The sequence below is a fragment of the Rhipicephalus microplus genome, chromosome 8 (genome assembly GCF_043290135.1).
Source record: "Rhipicephalus microplus isolate Deutch F79 chromosome 8, USDA_Rmic, whole genome shotgun sequence".
NCBI classification, from domain to species: domain Eukaryota; kingdom Metazoa; phylum Arthropoda; class Arachnida; order Ixodida; family Ixodidae; genus Rhipicephalus; species Rhipicephalus microplus.
This window is the reverse complement of record NC_134707.1, coordinates 109,447,524-109,468,298: the sequence shown is the minus strand read 5'-3', so window position 1 is coordinate 109,468,298 and position 20,775 is coordinate 109,447,524. Positions and strand designations below refer to the sequence as shown.

The following is a 20,775-nucleotide window of genomic DNA, read 5'->3' as shown; positions in this document are numbered from 1 at the left end:
CTTTGACACACAAAAGAAAGCAAAAAAGAAAAGGACAAAAGAAGTATAATAAAACAAAAAGTAAAACAAAACACATGTAACAAGCGCAAAATGTGAAATTATAGTGAGTTTAGAAAAAGCCTGAGTATACAATATTAGCTACGGAGTTGCGGAACTGTTCATGATAGGAAGTGTTGACAACATCCACGGGAAGGCCATTCCAATCATGAGAGGTTCGTAGCAGAAATGAATGATAAAAGTGCGCAGTATTACATGAAGTGAATCCGACTTTATGACAATGGTCTGTGCGATGGGATACATAAAATGGTGCAGGGATGAGGCGATCACGTAGTGCAGGGTGATGATACATTTTTATGGAACAAGGGAATGCGTGACACTTTCCTGCGCGGCGATAATGACGGGAGGGAAACGTCTGATTTCATAGAAATTATACTGGCAGTGCAGCTGTAAATAGAGTGAATAAAACGTGCGAAGTTATTCTGAACCATTTCGAGAGTAGAAAGTAGATAAGCTTGGGTGGGATCCCAGACCGGTGGAGCATACTCCAGTTTCGATCGAATCAGTGTTTCGTAGAGTAGGAGTGTCAAGGAAGGAGGATTATGATAAAAATTTAGATGACGGTAACCTAACATGCGGTTGGTTTTGTTAATTAAGTGCACAATGTCAGTAGACCAGTTGAGGTTTACTGTGATGTACACGCCGAGGTACTTATATGAAGTCAGTGATTCTAAATTAATGTTATCAATGTAGTAAAGTGGTGGGCAGGAAGATTTTCTAGAAACGTGCGTGACTTTACACTTATTACTATTTAGCTGCATTAATTATTTGTTGCATCAATGAGCAACTGTACCAAGATTAGTATGAAGTTAGGGAGAATCGTTAGTATTCATTATTTCTCTGAAAATGACACAGTCATCTGGGAATAGAAAAATGTTAGAGCTTACAACAGAAGAAAGGTCATAAATATAGATTCAAACTAATAAAGGCCCAAGGACTGTGCCTTGAGGAACGCCTGAATAAACATTTGTAAATGTGGAGTTAGAGCCATTAAAGGAAAAAAAATTGTGAGTGGTTTAGCAGGAAACATTCAATCTATTTCAGTAAATTATTATGAATATTGAGATTGTTTAGTTGAAGCAGCAGTAATTTATGACATACTTGTCAGATGCCTTACAACAATCTAAATATATGCAATCGATGATTGACGATCGGTAGAGAACTTGATGTAGAGCATGAGTAAATGATGTGAGCTGAGTTCCACATGAATAATGTTTTCTAAATTCATGTTGTACTGAAGAGAAGAACCAGTTTTATTCAATAAAAATGACAAGGTTGGTGAATATAATGTGCTAGTTAAAGAAATGGTGCGATAGTTAAGAGGAGATCTTTTGCTGGCAGATTTGTAAATTGGAATAACCTTACCAATTTTTCACACTTATCGACACTCTTATCGCCAAAAGCATCAAGAAAATGATCGGTGAACTTAGCGAATTCTTGGTTGATGGCATCAAAGTTACCCCTGTTATAGTTGCATATCATTTTTTTTCTTTTTGTTTGTTCTCGGAGGGGCAAATTATTTAATGTCAAAATATAGGAGCAAAAGAACGCTAAGGCCTGGAAGGGAAGTTATGGGCGAAATGATATTCAAACTGTTTGTAAGTATTAAGTGTAGTGTGTTTGAAACATGTGCAGCTATTCTTGTTGGTTGTGTACTCATTTGCTGTAATGAGGATACCGAGCAGACATTTAAGAAATCACGAGCTCGCGACGAGAGTGGAAAAATTTAAGCAGAATGGGAATTCCAATCTATGTTAGGAAAATTGAAGCCATCTAAGAACAGCAGCGGAGATGTGGAAAAAGGTGTAGTAAAAATGTTTGTAGCATCTTGAAGGTCACCACTGAATGCACATGACGATGGGTGATAACACACTCCAATAACTACATTCTGGTGGCTAGGCGTTATCACAGCCCATACCATTTCTAGATTAGTTTGAATGTGAAGAGATGATGGGATATGGTTGGAAATACCCAAAAGTACGCCACCGCCTTTCTGTGTGCTGGGGTCACAGAGGGAAAAAGAGACGCGATCAGCATTTAGAAATATTTCAATGTCGCGTACATGCGCGTTTGCCAAGTTTCTGTCAATGGGACAATTTTAGCGGAACACGAGTCGATAGCTGATGATAGGGAGTGGTACTTATTAAGAACGCTTCTGATATTGATAAAAAGGAATGATACAGAAGCTTGAGGCGCATCACCACTGCCCCTGGCACAATTCTATGCCCTGAAAGTCGCAGAAGGGGAATGTGTTGGTGTATTACGCTGGTGAGTCTGGATGACTGCGTCGGTATTTGGATCATACATGTAGCATTTCTGGTTTAAATTTAGCTTGTTGTACCTCAATTTATGTTTGGGGGACCGTGGTTGACTATTGGGAAAATCAAGTTGTGTCTTTTTTGGGCTGCATGTGTAACAGGTGAGAAATTCTCTGTGACAGTAATGTTATCTTTCTTCAGATTTATACTTGTCGCAAGTAATGCATTTTTTGTTTTATAGGATAGCAATTCAACAATGACTGGTCCACACTTGTCCTGGCGGAAGGCACCCAGACGATGTGCACATTTAATAGCATCAGAAATAAGGGGAGAAGAAAGGTGGCAGATGAGAGGGGAAAGAACTTTTTCTTTTGTCTTTTGCCGGGTTTCCTCCTTATCCGGAATACCATATTAAGTTGTTGCGTCTTAGTCTGTCATCGTGATCCTGTACGCGTGTTTGCATTGGGGAGACCTGTGCGGAAAGTTCATCTGAGTATGGATACTGAGAACTGCCTGGCTAACTTCTTCCAGCTTTAACAGCGAAAGCTGTTATAAGATCACAACTCAGGTCACGCACAGTTGCATGTTGTCCGTCGCCAGTTCCGTAACCACGTTGGGCGAAATCAGAAAAAAATCCTTGCACCAATGACACAGTGGGGCTTGAACCCGGGTCTGCTGGGTGCCAGCCCAATATTCTACCACTGAGTTACGCCGGTGCTTGTAACTTGTTGTCAAACTTTTCTTAGGCAGGCATGACCTAGCACCAATAGCACAGTGGGGCTTGAACCCGGGTCCGCTGGGTGCTAGCCCAGCATTCTATCACTGAGCTACTCCGGTGCTTGTGACTTGACAAACTTGTCTTAGGCAGGCTTGATGTCAGTAAAGCAATCACGTTAATACGACTTATAAAGTGTTTTACAACAGCGAAAGAACCAGTCATTGCACAATGCGATTAGCGTAACAAGTGGGCCGACCAATGCTCCAACTTATTACGAAAGCTTGTTCTTGTTTCCCTATTAACTGTGGCGCATACCCTCTTCAGCCATAATTCCTCATCGTAATCAACCACTGCATGTACAATTGGCACGAAATTTCTGGCAATAGTTTAGCGGATACTGCGCTTCTCAGAAGAATGACGAAAAATATACCGAATGCCGGCCTACTACCCAAAAGTTTATTATTAATGCCCTTAGTGCGTACCAAGCAAGTGTGCTTGCAGTAGTTCCCCAATGAGTGTCTTGAAAAGGCTCTGAAAAGTTGCTCTTCTAGCTTTCGCTGTGACTGCGCCTACCGTGCAGACCTGGCGTTTTTATAAATTTCCTCCAGTACCTCGAGGTGATTCTGAATAGCAGTGATTTTAGATTCAATAGATTTATGCCCGGGTTTAATTGTTTTGACATCGGCCACTAATTCAGTCTGCACTCTTGAACTTTTCAGTGAACGGGTGTGAACATCCTTAAGCATTTGAAAAATGACTTTCATCTGTTTAGCGGGATCGGAGGGTAAAGATGCTGTGTCACCGAGCGTGTCCAAACACTTAATAGGGGACAAGGGGTCGCTCTCAACGTCACCGGAGCATAACAGTAAAAAGGGCATAAAAAAGCATTCACAAGACACTTCACTTAACACCCGTGGACATGGAACTAGCAATAACCAGGCATTGTTACTTTTTTGCGTATAAAGAAATGTTTGTATGCCCCTACATTGCAAAAGGAAAGCGATTCAGTGCTTGTACAGAAGCACTGTTGCCTTGACCTCTGAATTGGTTCAAGATGTGCTGGCTTCTTAAATACTTGGTTGAAGGTGATGTTGTTATTGATCTGGATGGTTGGATGAAGACGAGTTCGTCAGGAACTAGCAGGGGCAGCATGAGCGTGATATCACGTGGCAAAAAGAGTACCGCGTCAGCTGCGCCAACATGAGGGTGTTCCAATGCCGAGGGTGACGAAGGAACACATGTCACGCCGAAGGTTATGGCCAATAATAATAGCACGAGGAGTGCAAGGAAAGTGATTCAGTGCTTGTACAGAAACACTGGTGCCGTGTCCAGGTGCAGTTTACCCTATCTCCTCTTTGCCCTGCTCCTCACCCTAACAGCACTCTCCTCGCTCTCACTTCCTTTTCCTATCCCTATTCTTGGCTGTACTATGCTCGGGGAGCTGCTTGCCTCATATCCGCTTTCTGTGGAGCTGGTCACAGGAACTGGCACAACGAAACACTTAGAGCTGTGCTGTTGAAAAGGATTCAAAATTTATCTTTCTTATTTTTCTTGTGCAGGACTGGGGTGGTCCACACTTCTAGCAAGAGGAGACGGTGAGAAGTCGCAGCATGGGCGCCGCCACCGCTGCAACTCCTGTAACTACGAGACTGATAACATGACTCACATGAAAGATCACATCGGGATTCACACAGGCGAGCGGCCATTTCAGTGTCAGTTGTGTCCTCGGAGCTTCACACGGAAAGCCCATTTGGTATATCACCTGAGCAGCGCCAGCAAAAGGGAGAGGCCACACAAGTGCCACCTGTGTCCTCGGAGCTTCATAGTCAAATCCCATTTGGTAGATCACCTACGGGCACACAGAGGCGACAGAAATTGCCATTTGTGTTGTTTTTTCAAAGCCAGTGCCCTCGAGAAGAGCGCCTTGTTTTGCGGCGACAAGTGCTCATTCACATAGACAGCACTGTCAACAGAAGCTTTCACACCAATGTCACTTAGGTGAAGCTTAGCTTTGTGTGCCTTACTGACATATTCATCTTTTTTTTGCTCGCGAACAAAACCTAGCTACGATATTTTTCTTGTCTTAAACTTAGTGGGAACTCGGTGAGCAACATCGAGCTACGATATTTTTCTCGTCCTAAACTTAGTGGGAACTCGGTGAGCAACATCGAGATCAGTCGCCGTTACCAGGCACCCAATTTTTGCGCCAATGGTTTACATGAGTGCAACGCAGTCTTCCCTTTGGGTCCAGGGAATGCCCCTCACCTCAAAATTGCTCATTCTAGAGTATCGTTCGAGCTCGGCCACCCTTAAGAACAGTGCTTTGTTTTATGATATGAGCTTTTTGTTATCTGTTGTAAGCTTCAAGTTTTCAATCACGCAGTTTTTCAATAATGTCATTTAAGACATCCAAACTTGATTCCAAGTTTTCTACTTGTTTCTTTAGCTTGACAGCATCAAGACCAAAGGACTGTTTCTTTAGCTTGACAGCACCAAGACCAAAAGACTAAAGCTTTACCAAAATATTTACCGAGAATATCGTCAGTGAGTTTGCTGCTTTCATTTTGCAATTTAGCCTCAAGTGCATCGAACCGCTTGGCAAGCTCTGCATTTGATGGCATTTTGCGAGGAAAACGGCAACCAAACAACTGTACAAGCAAAGGCACAGGGAAAAAAAAGTGGTGGCAACGACGGGGAACAACTGAAAAAGGTGCGTAAAGTTTAGCAAAACTAACTTGCACATGCATAGAAAAATGCGTGAGATGATATGCCGGATTGACCGTTGCTGCCTCCAGTAAAGTCTCGGGGATGGCCCTGCTTTTTATGAGCGGTGTTAGACGAAGTGACGATACCTGGTGAACTAGTGGCCAGCCGATGAAGCTGATAACACCAGACAAGCTTATGGGAAGCCGTTGACCAGAATAATCAGGTTCGCTTTCCACGTGGAAAAACGAGGGTAATAACGAAGTTGTTCGCGTAAGGCATGCATACAGCAAAAAAAAAAAGACCCTACGTTTTAAAATAACTATAAAAACGAAGAGCCACAAGCATATTCTTGCCATTTTACAGCTAACGAGCGGCACGTGGTGCCTGCCGCCACAGCGACGCGCAGTGTTCTTCTGTAAAGCGTTCGTTGCCCGCTGGTTTTAGTGGCCACCCAAATGCGGCTCGTTTCTCCCCGGTTGCTTGTTTGGAGGCGAAACAAGCATCGCGTTGGGTTCTTTCATCGTTGTTTTTTTTTTTTTTCAATGGAACGCCACGGCATGTATTTGTGCTGACCTGGCTCACGAGGTGACGCGATTTTCACGGTATTCGCCTTTCTGTTCACCTGTGTGCATGCCTGTAGTGGGCTAGGTCGCAGTTATTATGAAAAAATAAAAGTTCTGGGAACAAATGTGATTCGTATCCTTTTGTTGAGCTTGGTAAACAAGAAAAAAAGTGGGGGTCAGGAGATTGCCTTCAGCAGAATTCTGTCTCCCGGGGTGCAGCAGTGTATCGCTGCATGATGGTGAAGCGGATAAAGAAACCCGTGATAGGGGCACCCCTTTTTTATGTGTGTGGAATTTTACGTAGCGTTGTGCTACAACCGATACCTTTCTGAGCGAGGAACAGCGCCCTAGACGGAACGAAAGGATAGACGAGGGACACAGACACAGCGCCGATTCAATTTTGTACCGAAAGAGGCGGAAAGTGTCGTCGTGTTTAAGAAAAGCAGAAATGGCCGTTCCGGTTACGGAACACTTCGGCGTCGTCCCCACCGAAGCTATTAATACGCACGTGTGTGTAGTCGACGCAGCCTGTAACACCAGGGAATTCAGCCACTTCATAAAAGTGCTGCATAACTATAGAAAGTGCTGCCGGCTGCGGAAAGCGCACCAGCATTGCGTACAGGTGCTTTGCGATGAGTCGCATAACTTTTCCTACTGCACGGCAAACTGTCGACTATGGAATGCAGATGAGATTCCTGGTGACTGTTTGGAATGTGCCAGCGCCGTAAAACCCGAGAGCCATCAGTAGCTGTAACACTGGAGACACAGGCTGTCCTCGGTTGTCCCCACTTTCACGGAGCGGCAACATACTCAGCAGCTGCCGCACGGCGTTCTTCGTGAATCTGTATCGAGCGTGGAATTCTTCCTCGTCGTACAACTCCATCGGATTTCCTAGGTCACGTAAGGCGGGTCCAAGAATTTTTGGCAGGCAGTGCGTCTCAGAAAATGCTTCGCTTATGGCGAGGTAAGCAAACTCAAAAGCGGCCACCCTCCGCGCGACGTCCATTCAAGAGGTGGCTATGTTCGAATACGCTTGAAGTCGCTTCCAAGCTAGCCCCGCAGCTGACTTGAAACTTGTCCTGATTTCGACCGAGCCAAGTCGCCTTTAAGTCGTCCCCAAGTTCGAGAACGATTTATGGGTACCGGCAAGACTGTCTTGAGTTAAGAACGAGTCAAGTACGAGTCAAGTAACATCTCTGCATTCGGGGTTCATAGACTCAGGTTGTATTCAAATACCCTAAGTAGTAAAATTTAAAGCTGAGTGCTTCGTTGAGGTTGCCTTGTAGTTGCATGATTGTTTCAGCTTGTAAAATATCGGCAGTTAATGAATGTAGTTACGAAAACAATGTATACTCAGAACCACAAATGGAGACACCTGTATCATTATGTTGCTCGGATTGTTTTCTTGCTTCTAGACTCATCTTCATAAAATAATTTTCTAGTGCAATACGTGTCTTGTGTGCTTTTATTTTTTTCATATAACTTTCTTGTTTACATGTACTTTTGGCGAAAGAGCACATGAAGGTACTTTTTCACCAAATGTATTGCTGGTTTCCTAATTGAATAAAAGTCATATTCTCTTCAGACTAGCACTACACTTTACTATTGAGGAAAAATCCCAGTTCAGATTTGGAGTTATCGTAATCAGAAGCACGTTGGGGCATGTTTGTGTAAACACTTTTTCATTTTCTTCAGGTTTTTGGTAACACTTGCACCAGTTCATGTGTGGCCTAGTTTTTGATAGTACTGTTGTGTTGATTTGCATTGGACTTGGTGTCACTTTTTGTTTTGCCTTCAACGCGAGGTGCAGCTTTATAATGCGGTCCCTTGGATCGATATCAATGTCCTTTTTTATGCTTAATGGACATCTGTTGGACAGTTATATTACCCGCAAATAGATCTCTAGATTGAAATGTATTGGGGGGCACCTTTTTAAATTTGCTCTGTTCTTGCCAAATCTTAATATCTTTGTGGTATTTGTGTTTTTTAGGGACGATAGTCTTCTTTGGGGACCCTTGACGCAAAAATTTTGGTATGTCTGTGCATTTGTCTGTTTGTCCACTTTTGACGGCATTGGTTATTTGAAACGGTCGACCCCATTCCCAGCGCCTACCAATGTTGCTCAAGATTCAGCATTCATACTTGTGCAATTGTCAATTAAAAAGCAATTATTGTGCATGTCTGGGGCACCATAAAAACACATATATATTCTGCATGTGCGTCTCTTGCTAGAAATGCTATACATAAGTAATTTTAAGGACCGTAGTGCTTATCACGCTGCGCTGACCATGCAACGCTTGCACGAAAAAGTGAGTGTTTCCAACGCTTTACTAAGATGAGACGGTGGTGGCACCTACCTGTTGCCTTGCGTTCTACACCTTATCACCTCTGAGACGGGCGTGCACACCTGTCTCAGAGCTGCGTGGTTCGTTTTCCAAGAAAACTGCCAAATGGCGCTCATGTTTGACGTGAGACATGACTTCATGCGCCCGTTCGCTTCTGCTGCACGCTCAAGGCACTCTAACGCAGCGCCTCCAGAATACCATTCACTGATTCTCTTGCGTAGAACATCAAATAAATGTTTTGTTCACTCTCTCCACAGGCAAGACTATCGTCTTTCGTCGACATTTGCTGATTAAGATGCAGATACGGGGCCAATTTTTGTAGTTTGTATTTTAGAGTTGCTTAATTAATATACATTGCAGTATTTTTCAGTATGAGTGGTTGTTTGTTGTGATAGTTTGCTTAAACAAAGTATTGCAAAATAGTTGTGTAAATATTATCACTGCCCTGAATAAAATAGCGAGTACCTTAGATGTCATGCATTCGATATTGTTGATACTTCAGTGCATCAGATGGTGATGTGCAAACCCATTTGAATTTTATTGCATTCAGTAGTCCAAGTCAAGGTGTGTGGTGGCTCTTGTGCACTCATTTATTGTTATTGAATACAACAGCTATGACAAGCTTTATTCATACTACTGAGAGTGACATTCTCTCGTGATTCTTAGATTGGGTTGGCTATATTTTTGACAAAACTATCAATTTCCCATACATTGCAAGCTGTAGCTAGCTTTCCACTTGGTGCTGGACTTATGATTCTGTCTTTGTAGGCAGTGGTACAAATGTGTGTTACTTTTTTATTGTGTCCAAAGACTCGTAATTAAAAATTGCTCAAATCAGGGCAACTCTTACTGGTGTTTTGGTCTCCTGAGGTATAGGAGGAGTCTTCTTTTGAACTTATTACTTGGCTACAACTTATTGGGCAAAAAGCGAATTGCATAGGTCTCATAGTTTCATCACCGCTGGCTGTCCATTGCAGTGGCCTGAATGAGCACCTTGAAAACATCGCTTCAATCATTCTTTAGAGTTCCCTTTTTGCCGAGTTTACAAAACAGAACCTAGCAATCCACTTGTACCACCAATTCGTTCTGCCCATTATTCAGTTTCTTTCGACGAGCCAATTGGCTTGTTTTGGATTATGATGTGTGGCAGTTTCGGGGCTGTAGCTAACCTTAAACCTCTAATGGAAGACACCGACACAGACTAGCAGCCATTGTTACTCCGCTGATGCCCTGCCGCAGCTTCCAGCAGCTGCTAGAAGCTGCGAATTTTTAGAACGAATTCCTGGTTCTGCACTGGAATCTACATTCTAGATAAGAGTTTTTACTCCTCGTGTCCCTGTCGAAAGGATGCAGTGTAACTTCTGTGTTCATAAAAGAACGTGTAATCTTAAAAAGAAAATAAAAATAAAGACCATTATTTGTGTGTCAGCAAAATATAATCTCGCAATACCGAAAATTCCTACCTCGATTGCCATGGAAAGATGTTCGGTAAGCAAGAAAACGTGCATAAATAAAACGCGGTTGGTGACGTCATGAATATTCAGAGGATGTACTAGGTAATACGAAGTTTCTAATTAGTGAAAATAATGCACATTTTCCGCCAGGTTGACCAAAGATTTATTGTGCCAAGTAGGAGGAAATTTTGTTGGTCAGTGTTCCCCACAAAATGTTCTTTTTTTCATTCCAGCAGACTTGTATGCCTCTTAACGGTATTTTGAAGGGTATTCATTTGCTAAGGAAGAGCTTGGCGGGCTTCATATACTGACACTTGCATGTGCTTCGATTGCTGGCATTGGGTACTATTAATGAGAGGGATTGAAAATAGTTACCGAGTAAGATTCTTTTATACTGCTATCATTTACTTGTGTTTTTTCTTACGTTCTCTGCTTCTTGTTGATTTTTTTGCAGGCTTTATCAAATGGATCCTCCATTTTAATCATCATTTCTTACACAGCTGTAGTGAATTGAAGGCATTTTTTGTTGTGCTTTCCTTTGTACACAGTAACATACATCTGGGTTTTCTGGCATTTTCAGTTGAGCATGTTTATGTAAGGATTTAGCACATAATTACAGAACGTATAAGTGAGACAATCAGTGTCTATTGAGAGATTATACTCGTAAAACTGTAGGGCTGTTAGTTTCACTGATATTGGTTTATTGACCGATGAGCAAGTATTGCGATTGAGTTTTGCAGAACCTGCAAAGTGGTGGAAAGTATAAGAAAGGCAAAGAAAACAACCACCTGTTTCTAGAAGAATGCCACTGGAAAATTTGTACTGATTTCATTGTGAATTTGTGCTACAAGCGGGTCATTGTCTTCTTTCCCTTTCTTAACCTTTCTGTCACCTTGCGGGTTTTCGCGGAAATCATATGCGATACTTGTGTCTATGTTGTTAGAGTTGTCAATGAATTCACCCTCACGTTGACAATCACTAGCTTCCTGGTTAGCTTAATAGGGACAGTGACAGCCCCAACAAGGCGTTGGTCCTGGACTTGAACCTGAACCAGGACGAATTTTTCGGCAACAAAGAGGCTTTCTTTCCAAGAAATTCGTACGGATTTTCTTTTGGTTTGGCACTACAAGCGGGTCGTTGTCTTCTTTTCCTTTTTTAGCCTTTGTATGTGGTAATAGTTGGGCACACTTTTCGTGAGCATCGTCTCGACCTTGTGCTAGATTGTCTAAACAAAGCACGTTTCATGTTGGCCTAAAAAGATGCCATTTTGGAGGGTGTCAAACACTCGTTCATGGCCACTCGGTAGACAAAGAGGAGATACGACCTGATCCAGTGAAGACGGCTGCAGTGGAAGTCTTAAGCCAGCCTCGATCAGTAAAAGAACTACGAAGCTTTCTGTGACTATGCTCTTACTTTCGTCGCTCCATTGTTGCATTTGCTAATATCGCGCACCCACTGACGTGCCTGCTTCAAAAAGGCGTACGGTTTCAAGGAACCCCAGAATGTCCGTCCGTTTTTCGAGAATTCAAGTTCCGAATGACGTTCCATTCTATTCTCTGATATTTCGACCCTATGGCTCCCCCAGAAGTGTAATCAAATGCTAGCGGTGTTGGTGTTGTTTTGGTTCAGCACGTCGATACGAAAGAACATGTCGTGGCAAATGCGAGTTTTAGCAAGTCTGAGCGTAACTACACTGTTACAGAAAAGGAATGTCTTGCAGTGGTTTTCGCAGAACAACGCTTCAGGCCATACCTCTAAGGATGCTTCTTCACTAACATGACAGACGACCATTCCCTGTATTGGCTCATCAATCTATGCAATTCACCTGGTCGACTTGCCTGTTTGGCACTTCTTTTACAGGAGTACGACTTTGCAGTTGCATATAAAAGTGGGCGCTGGCATGCTGATGTAGATTGCCCTTGTTGGCTGCCGCTTCTAACGACAGAGTGTGATGCAAAAAACTTCGACGGGATCATCACATTGTCAGGATTTCCTTGCAAGAATGCTTTTAGCACAGAGCAGCAGAAGGACGGTGCTCTGCAAGAACTCCTTGCTAGGGGACGAAATTCATCGGCCACCCATTTTTGCATTCACAATTGGCTACTGTACAGGAAAAACTATTATACTACAGGTTCGAGATACCTTCCGCTAGTGCCGAAGAGTCCCCGCGTTTCCATTTTACAAGCTATGCATGACTATCCAACATCCGGCCATCTAGGAGCAATGATGACTCTACCAGCTTTAAGAAAGGTGTTACTGACCTAACGCGTCACACTATGTAATAATAGGTGTCTACCTGAAATGAATGTCAACGTTGCAAGAGTCCTACAAGTACCCCTTCTGGTCGACTACATCCTGTGCTACCTCCAGGAACTTCATTTGAACAAGTTGGAATTGACCTGCTTGGCCCCTTTCCATGGTCCTCAATCGAAAATCCTCTGGTTATCGTGTGTGCCGATAGTCTGACGTTATACTGTGAGATGGCTGCTATGCCGTCGGCTACTACTCGTGATCTGTGCTTCTTCATGCTACACTCTGCGATTCTCAGACACGAACCTCCCAAAGTTATCATTTGGGGCTGTCGACAGCAGTTCATGGCAGACGTGGTTGAAGACATGCTTTGTCTATTTGCTTCATGTTTTCAACACTCTACGCCCTATTAACCTCATACGAACGGTCTTTCCAAATGCACAAACACCACTCTGACGCACGTGCTATCTATGTTTGACGCATCAGACCACCAAAATTGGGACGATGTTTTGCCTTTCACTAGTTTCATTACACCGTACTGCATGAAACTACTGGCTACAGTTCCTTCTTTCTTCTTTACGCTAAACTGCCCCGCTATACACTCGACATGTTTTTACCACTTCTAGACCTCAATAATCTCTGCATTTCTGAAGCTGTGTGCCGCCTAAAAAAGGCCCGACAACTTGCCCTTTTGCACACTCTTGCTTTGTAAGGACGTTCGAAGGTACGGTTCGACCGACGCTGCCGACATTTCATATATGAACACGGCCACTTGGTGTGGCTTTGGACTCCAGTGAGAGAACGTGAATTATGTGTAAAATTGCTGGCACGCTATGTTGGATCATATATCAATATCGAACGGGTAAGCGAAGTGAGTGACCTCGTTGCTTGCCTGCTAGCGAATAGGCCACATTCTGCAAAACAGAACTTACACATATTGCTTGTTTAAAGCCGTTCAGTCCTAGAGAGACTGTGTGACTTGCCTGGTGGGCTTGGTCTGTGCGCGGAGAGATGTTACAATCGTAGTTTGAGTATGTGCACCTGTGTGTTGTGAGTCTGGCACTGAGGGAGGAAAAGAGGAAAGGATGTGTCTTGCAATTGAAACAACCTGGGTTGGAGTTGCTTGGAGGATTTCAATATAACTGGTTGTGCTGCCCGCAATCTCTTCCGACACCCGCGTAGCTTCCGCCGACTGGTTCGCCCTCTGTGGTGTTTTGACGCCGTGAAGTATCGCGGAGTGATGTCCCGTCCTCGGACTTTTTCAACCGGCTCTCAACTTTTCTATTTCCTTTTTTTTTCCTTCGCTTGCCTCATTCTATTTATTTCTGTATAACTGCCCAGTAATTTTTTTTTGTCCCTCCTTCTTCCCATTCCTACTAGGCACTGAGGCGTGTCGCCAGGGGGCAGAGAGAAATTAGTGCCTTTTTTCTCTTCTCAAGAAACACTATATATATAACCTTGGTTCGAACTCAAGGCCGCCCAAGCTAACGCTGCGTCGCGTCTACCAAGTTCGTGCAAGTGGCAATATTGAAATTAAGCCATTGTGGGCAATTCCTAATTTATCTTCGCAACCTGAAGCTTTTGCAATGCACCCACATACACTAAAACACTACAGGATCATCTAAGAAAAGGAGAACACTTGCAAAAAACAAAAATTGTTAATAAAAGTCAGAAGATACACAGTGCCACACTTGCAACACAAAGTTTATTGGAAGGAGACGGGAACGTATAAATGTAATATTGCAAATGTATAGTTATGTCAGCTTCAGAAAAGAATGTTTAGGCATGCATTATAGCAGGAAACTTGCATTCATTGATCCCAAGGTTCTGGAGGTAGATTTTAAAGCAAGTGGACATACTGGCAAAAAATAATGGTGCATTCACAGCGATTAGTTGTTATTACATTGTAAATTATTACCAAGCTATTGTACTGGCTCTCATGGTATATTTATAAACGATTGAATGACCCACTCAAATAGCCCACACTACTTATTTTTTTACATTGAACATTCCTAAAATGTAAAAAGAACACTGGGTAACTTTTCTGTTAAACCCCATTTCTACCATCTCATTAAACTCGACTGCTTTCAGCAAAGTGACATTGTCTTGCAAAATATTTCCACAAGAAGGGAAGGAACATTAGGCAATAAACATATTTAAATCATAATTGGCTTATGGTATACTTCTATTCCTCACCAGTTGTGGATAGAAATGGCAAAATTCAGAAATGGCATATCGGATAGACGTGCCCACTTTGCTGTATGTTTTTTATAGGCACTAAGATTTTATTAAACAGAGTGAGAGCACTGACTAGTATTGCACACTATGAATATCGTGAGTGTCCTGTGCCAATTCCTGAAATGTTCATACTCAAAATGTTTTTTGCTAACGTATATCGCCTTAACCGAAGAGGGGTGTTTATTCTTGGTAATGCAAACTTTCACCGTTCCTTATGGCCATCATTTTTATGGCCATCATTTTTTGCCCAAGAAAGAGCATAGTTCATGTTCAAAAACAGCTGTAATAATTGAAACAATTAACGAAACATTCATTACTGATTACAGAGCCTGAAGGTCTGCTGAGTTCACGCAACTTGACTAAATGCTTTCATTTTGTTGTTCGTGCAGTATAGAAAGCACACCTGAATTTCCGGCACCATTTCTGGGCAAGTGTAAAAAATCAAGTACTGCTGTGCTCTAGGAGGTGGGTTGGCCTCGTCTCATTGCATAGTGAAGCCCGGAAAGAGTTAAAAAATCCAGTCTTTACATTTGCTGTGCCCCAAGAGAAAGGCTTCGCTATCTTGCAGACTAAAATCTAAATTTAAAGCGTCATTGTAAGTGGAAACTTAAGAAATGAGCTCCATCTCAACTCAATAAGTCCTGCGTTTTAATCATTTTAATTAGGTACTGTACCAAAGCATACCTGGCAGGCTTATTATACACAGATAATATTATTGTTTATGGTCTTTTATATTTTTTGTGTGTGTGCTGTGATCATTGATATGCTATCGTAAATCTTTAGTGGAATTCTTTAGAGCAGACTAAATCCAGTAATTGCTATGATGTACCTTGCTAATGGCATATATAATTAACTCCTTTCAAAGAGTAGCATTGTTTTTTCATTTTACAATTTTATCACCGCATTTAATAATGTCATGCTGTGGAAAAAGAAGCTTAATGTGCTGTATTCAGTCGGCTCAGTTTACGAAAAATTTAGGAATTCTGTCACTGCCTAATGCCTCCATTCGACTCCCCGGTTTGTTCAAGCTTTTTTTTTTTTCTGGATGCTCTATCATGTTGATGTGACCTTCTTGAAAATCACTTTGTATGTTATTTTTGAGCTTATTTACTGCAAATGGAAATTTCATTTTATCAAATCCTAATAAGTACTTGGCTAGCCTTTATGAAAAGAAAATATTGATCCGAGAATACAGCTCGCTCTAACTTGACATGGATATAAAAAATGCATTACCTGTAGCCGTGCTCCAGAGGCTGAGAGCCGTTTTTCTTTTAGTTCATCGTTTCTCACGCATTGCTATTTTTCATTATTTAGGTGTAAGTCTTGAAACGTAAAGGAAATCTGATGCCACTGTTGGATGGAAATATTTTACTTGAACACCCACCGTATTTCCTGTAATTCTTGTGTCATTCTTTCTGCCTAATCTGACTGCTTCTTTTAATTGTCTGTGCATTTTATGTGAAGAGTGAAACACAAATGCAATTGACGTTGTATACATTGATCACTTCACATGCTTCAAAATTGTAACAATTCTTGTATTCTTTCGTTAGAGTTTACATAGTGCATTTTTCAGTGGACACAGCTTGCTTCTGGGTGCATAAAGCTCCTTGAGATTTTACAATACCCATTAATTGAAACTTGCTGGCCTTTCTGATCTTACCGTTGATTCTTCACTGTGCTTCTATTGCCTTTCATACACCGGTACTGCTAGCACTGTCAGTAGTATTCCTTGGTGCACGTTACTGGAACCCTTTAAGAATTTTCAAGCCATTAGCTTTTAATTAATGAAGTGTAATCTGAAGGACAGACCACGTCTCTCGGAGTCACCATAAAATGCAAGGCAAACAACAAATATCTCGGCCAAGGTTTCAACGCACTGAAGTGATTACATACAACAAACAGCACCCAGTCACCGTGGTCAAAATTAATGTGCCGTATTTCACTACGGCGCATGGGTTGTAACATTAACTTGGTGCGAGCAGATAAACGCCTGGTGACTATTGTTGTTTTCATTACCGTCATAGCACAATTTCAGTAGCTAAGATATTGCCATGTACGTCTGTTGTTTCCAAAAGCGATCATTTTCATGTTAAGCTCACAAATGTGCTTTCTCTGGGAGTGCTTGTGTGTGTCTCTTTCCTCTTTTTTAATATATGTATATTATTTGTTCTATATGCTTTGCAGTCTTGTTGCATATGTAGTACATGTGCGCTTCCTTACAACAATGAAGCATTTAGCAATTTTATTCCAAGTGTGTCGACTCGTTTTCATTTTTTTCTTTCTTACAATCCGACAAAAGCTATGGGGGTTTTCGTGTGCCTATTTATGACTGACATTTGATGCAATCATTATGTGACATTATAGTCAATGATTTTGTTTATGCCAGATTTACTATGATCAGTGAGCTTTTCTTATTGTGCTATAAAACATTTAACGTCCTACCAGTACTGCCATTGTGGTGTTCATTTGAACCTTGGCAGACTTTTCCTTGCCTCTATCTGCCGAAGCCTATTAAAAGTTGGAAATATTTTTAAAATGGTAAATCGAGATAAAGTTTTTTCATAAAGCAGGCTTATAGTGATTTCATGTGCTAAGGAATCAGATGTGCCACATTGAAAATGAGCAGTTATAGAACAAGTGGGAATATGGGATTTTTATTGTCTAACCGGCCATTTCATTCTGAAATATATGTTTCGGTGACAAACTCTGGAGTAAATTCAAATAGTCAGCATTGTTATAGTGCCAGGAAAGTTCAGCAAATATTTTGGTTTTACAAAGAGCGATAACTTGTGGCTTTCGAATATATATCCTTAGTGGATAAAGAGTAAAGATACCTTACTATAAATATGGAATCCAAGCCCAGCTATTGTTTATTCCTAAGTCATTACGGTCTTCTTCCAGAGCCCATGAAGTCACTGTGAAATTGCATATGAAATATAAGAAAATATGTGAATAGTGCTCTGGAGATTCTCACAGACCATCCTAGCTATTTCTTTAAGGTTTGTGTAGTGATAGTCCCATGCAGATTCGAATGGGTTTTCAGCCAACTACTCTTACAAGTCATGCAATGTTTAACTGAATGTGCAAAACATAGTAATTTCAAAGTTTTCTTGGGCATTAGTTAGTTAGGAAACAATTTGCAATGGATACAGAATTTATTCGTAAAAACATTGCTTGCTCAAGCTTCACAGATCGATTCCGGAACTGGTTTTGAAAATACAATGCTTTGACAACTGAAAATGTTGCCTTATTTCATTGTTTGTAAATATATTGCTTTTTTATTTTTCAGTTCCTGTTGCAGAATGTGAAAGCAATATGAGGGCACTGTTGGATGAACGACACCGCATTTCAAGTTTTCTGTCAATTGCTGTATTCTTTAAGTTTTAGATAGTACCATCATTGCATTTGTTTTTGGGATTGGGTCATTTTGTTCATTTTTTGGTGACTTGACTTTTTTCAGTTGCATATGCATTTTATATGAAGTGTCATGTGATTGATCTTTTTTTTTATTAGGCTCACTTGTCTGTACTTTTCATAAGATCTACTAGGTTCACGTATGAATGTTTGTGCCAGTTTGATGTATATTGTTTGTTGTAGGCATGCTTAGCGTGGTGTAAATGCTGACATTTGCAAGGACTTTGATTAAAGTAGTTGGGTATTATTCTATTTGGCGAATAAAAAAAGACAAGTTTACGATAAACTTTCTTATAGAAAGTTCTATATGTTTATTTTTTTAATTTCGCATTTTATATGCTTCATTTCATGTCTTTTGACATCTTTATCAGATGGACCCACTGTTTTACTTTTTTCAGCCTCATTGCTTTGACTGCACTTATAGATTAAATTGTTTTATAGTATTTTTTGTAATAGGAAAATGGATTTAGGTATTTTGGTACTTTCAGTTCATCGCAGTTGAGAAACGAAGCAGAGATGTGGCATGGAGTATGTACTCTTAAATTATATGTAATAGAAGGAGAATGTATGCCCTAGATATGAAATTGGCTCGACATTGTTTGGTTATTGAGGTCAGAGTTTAAATGTGCCCTGATATTATTACTGAAAAAGACCCTGTGACACTTCTTTTACATGGTGAGAAAAAGCTGGGTATTGCCCCGCCGCGGTGGTCTAGTGGCTAAGGTACTCGGCTGCTCACCCGCAGGTTGCGGGTTCGAATCCCGGCTGCGGCGGCTGCATTTCCGATGGAGGCGGAAATGTTGTAGGCCCATGTTCTCAGATTTGGGTGCACGTTGAAGAACCCCAGGTGGTCAAAATTTCCGGAGCCCTCCACTACGGCGTCTCTCATAATCATATTGTGGTTTTGGGACGTTAAACCCCACATATCAATAAAAAAGCTGGGTATTGATATTCAAAGCCGCTGAGAGGATGAGATTCAGGAATTATTGCGTACCATGCGGTATAGAATTTACAGCTCTCAAAGTCATCCAGAGATCGCTCTCTCGTCTCTTGACGAATGATGCCGTAAACTGAAAGGAACAAGCATTCACGAAAAATCCTTGACATTGGCTGATTTAAGCACCGTAAGCTGCATATTTCCGGAGGTCACCACAGGATGGCGCAATGTGCTCACATTTGCCTGGAATAGCACTGAAACTGTAGGATGACTTTGAAGGAAAAAAGAAAGTAAAAGAACTCAAACTCATGAAGGGCACTGATGGAGGCATTTGCTATCTTGTCATCTCCTCCTGTATCATTTTCAAGCCCACTCGCTGGTACTAAATGCAATAGAAAGTGCTTTAAGCATGCGGCAAACTCCTGTAATCATGTTTGTACTCAATGCATTCTTAAGATTTATGACAGTCCATTCGGGATAGAATAAACTGCTTGAATTAAGGCACTCATTGGTTACTTGCGAAACCGTTACAGGGCCCCATTAAGTTATGGGCTGACAGTATAGTATTAAGATATCATTTATGGTAAAGCCACCCTTAATATTTTCTTGCCTAATATTGTATAAAACCTGGTAAGCTTTAATCTCTGTAGATATTGCTGCATTTCCATTCTTTGCAATGATATACTTGTGCACTGGACAAATTTTATTGGTCCTTGTGCTGTGCTCTCTATCTGAAAAGTGTTGTGAAGACTTAATGAGTGAAGAAAGGTTTATTATTATTTCAATATCTATTCAATAATTTCGTGAGGATTTTGACATTATGGACATCGCAGCTACATTGTCATAGCAATGAAAGCAAAAATATTTGAGCACTTAGATTTTATGTGTGCTTAGCAAAGAATGCGAGTGGTAAAAAAAGCCTCCTATAAGATGTTCTTGTTGTTTGTAATAATAAGTGAAGTAATCTTATCTTCATTAAGTTTTTTTGGTAAAGAAATTAAAATATTTCCATGCCTGTGCAATTTGAGTAAACAGTGGAGATGGCAAAAGGTAAACACAGATTGAGGTCTTTTTTATTCTCCTTTCTTGTTTCTTTCTTCCTTTATCTTTTTCTCCACCTCCATTTTTCTTTCTTGTCTCTTTTCTTATCTCCTTCTATGTCGCCCTCTTTTTTCTCCTTTAACCCTCGCATCACTTTGTGTCTTGCTCAGTTCCCTTTCCGATTTCTTGCTATGCTGTACATGGTTATGCCATTATCATTTGCTTTTCCCATTTTTTTGTTAAACTTCACTATGTGTGGTTGTGCTATGCTCAGAGATGTTTGGCACATACTGGTTTTCTGTGCAGCTAGTCGCGTTAACTGGCACAGCAAAACACTGAAAGAGCTGTGCTGTTTAAAGGGATAGAGAATTTACCTGTCTTATTACTATTTTTTTTGCAGCACTGGGGTGGTCCACACATACAGCATGTAAAGACGGTGAGAAGTTGCAACATGGACTTCGCCACTACTGTAACTCGTGTAACTATGACACTGATAAATTGTCTAATATGAAAATGCATGTCAGGATTCACACAGGCGAGCGACCGTTTCGGTGTCACTTGTGTCCTCAGAGCTTCCCGGTCAAATCCACATTGCTACGTCACCTGCGTCACCACAAAGGCGAGAGGCCACATAAGTGCCACCTCTGCCCTTACAGCTTTTCACATAAACACCATTTGAAAGACCACCTGTACACCCATAATGGCGAGCGACCACACAAATGCCACCTGTGTTCCCGGAGCTTCTCTCAAAAGTCCACGTTGGGAAAGCATCTGCTCTCACACAGGTGACCGAC

The 20,775-nt window shown here is 41.4% G+C and overlaps 1 pseudogene; it reads left to right on the top strand.

The window, feature by feature from the left end:
* Window positions 1-20,775, top strand: part of LOC119165681 (uncharacterized) — a 108,271-nt pseudogene that overhangs the window by 14,908 nt on the left and 72,588 nt on the right.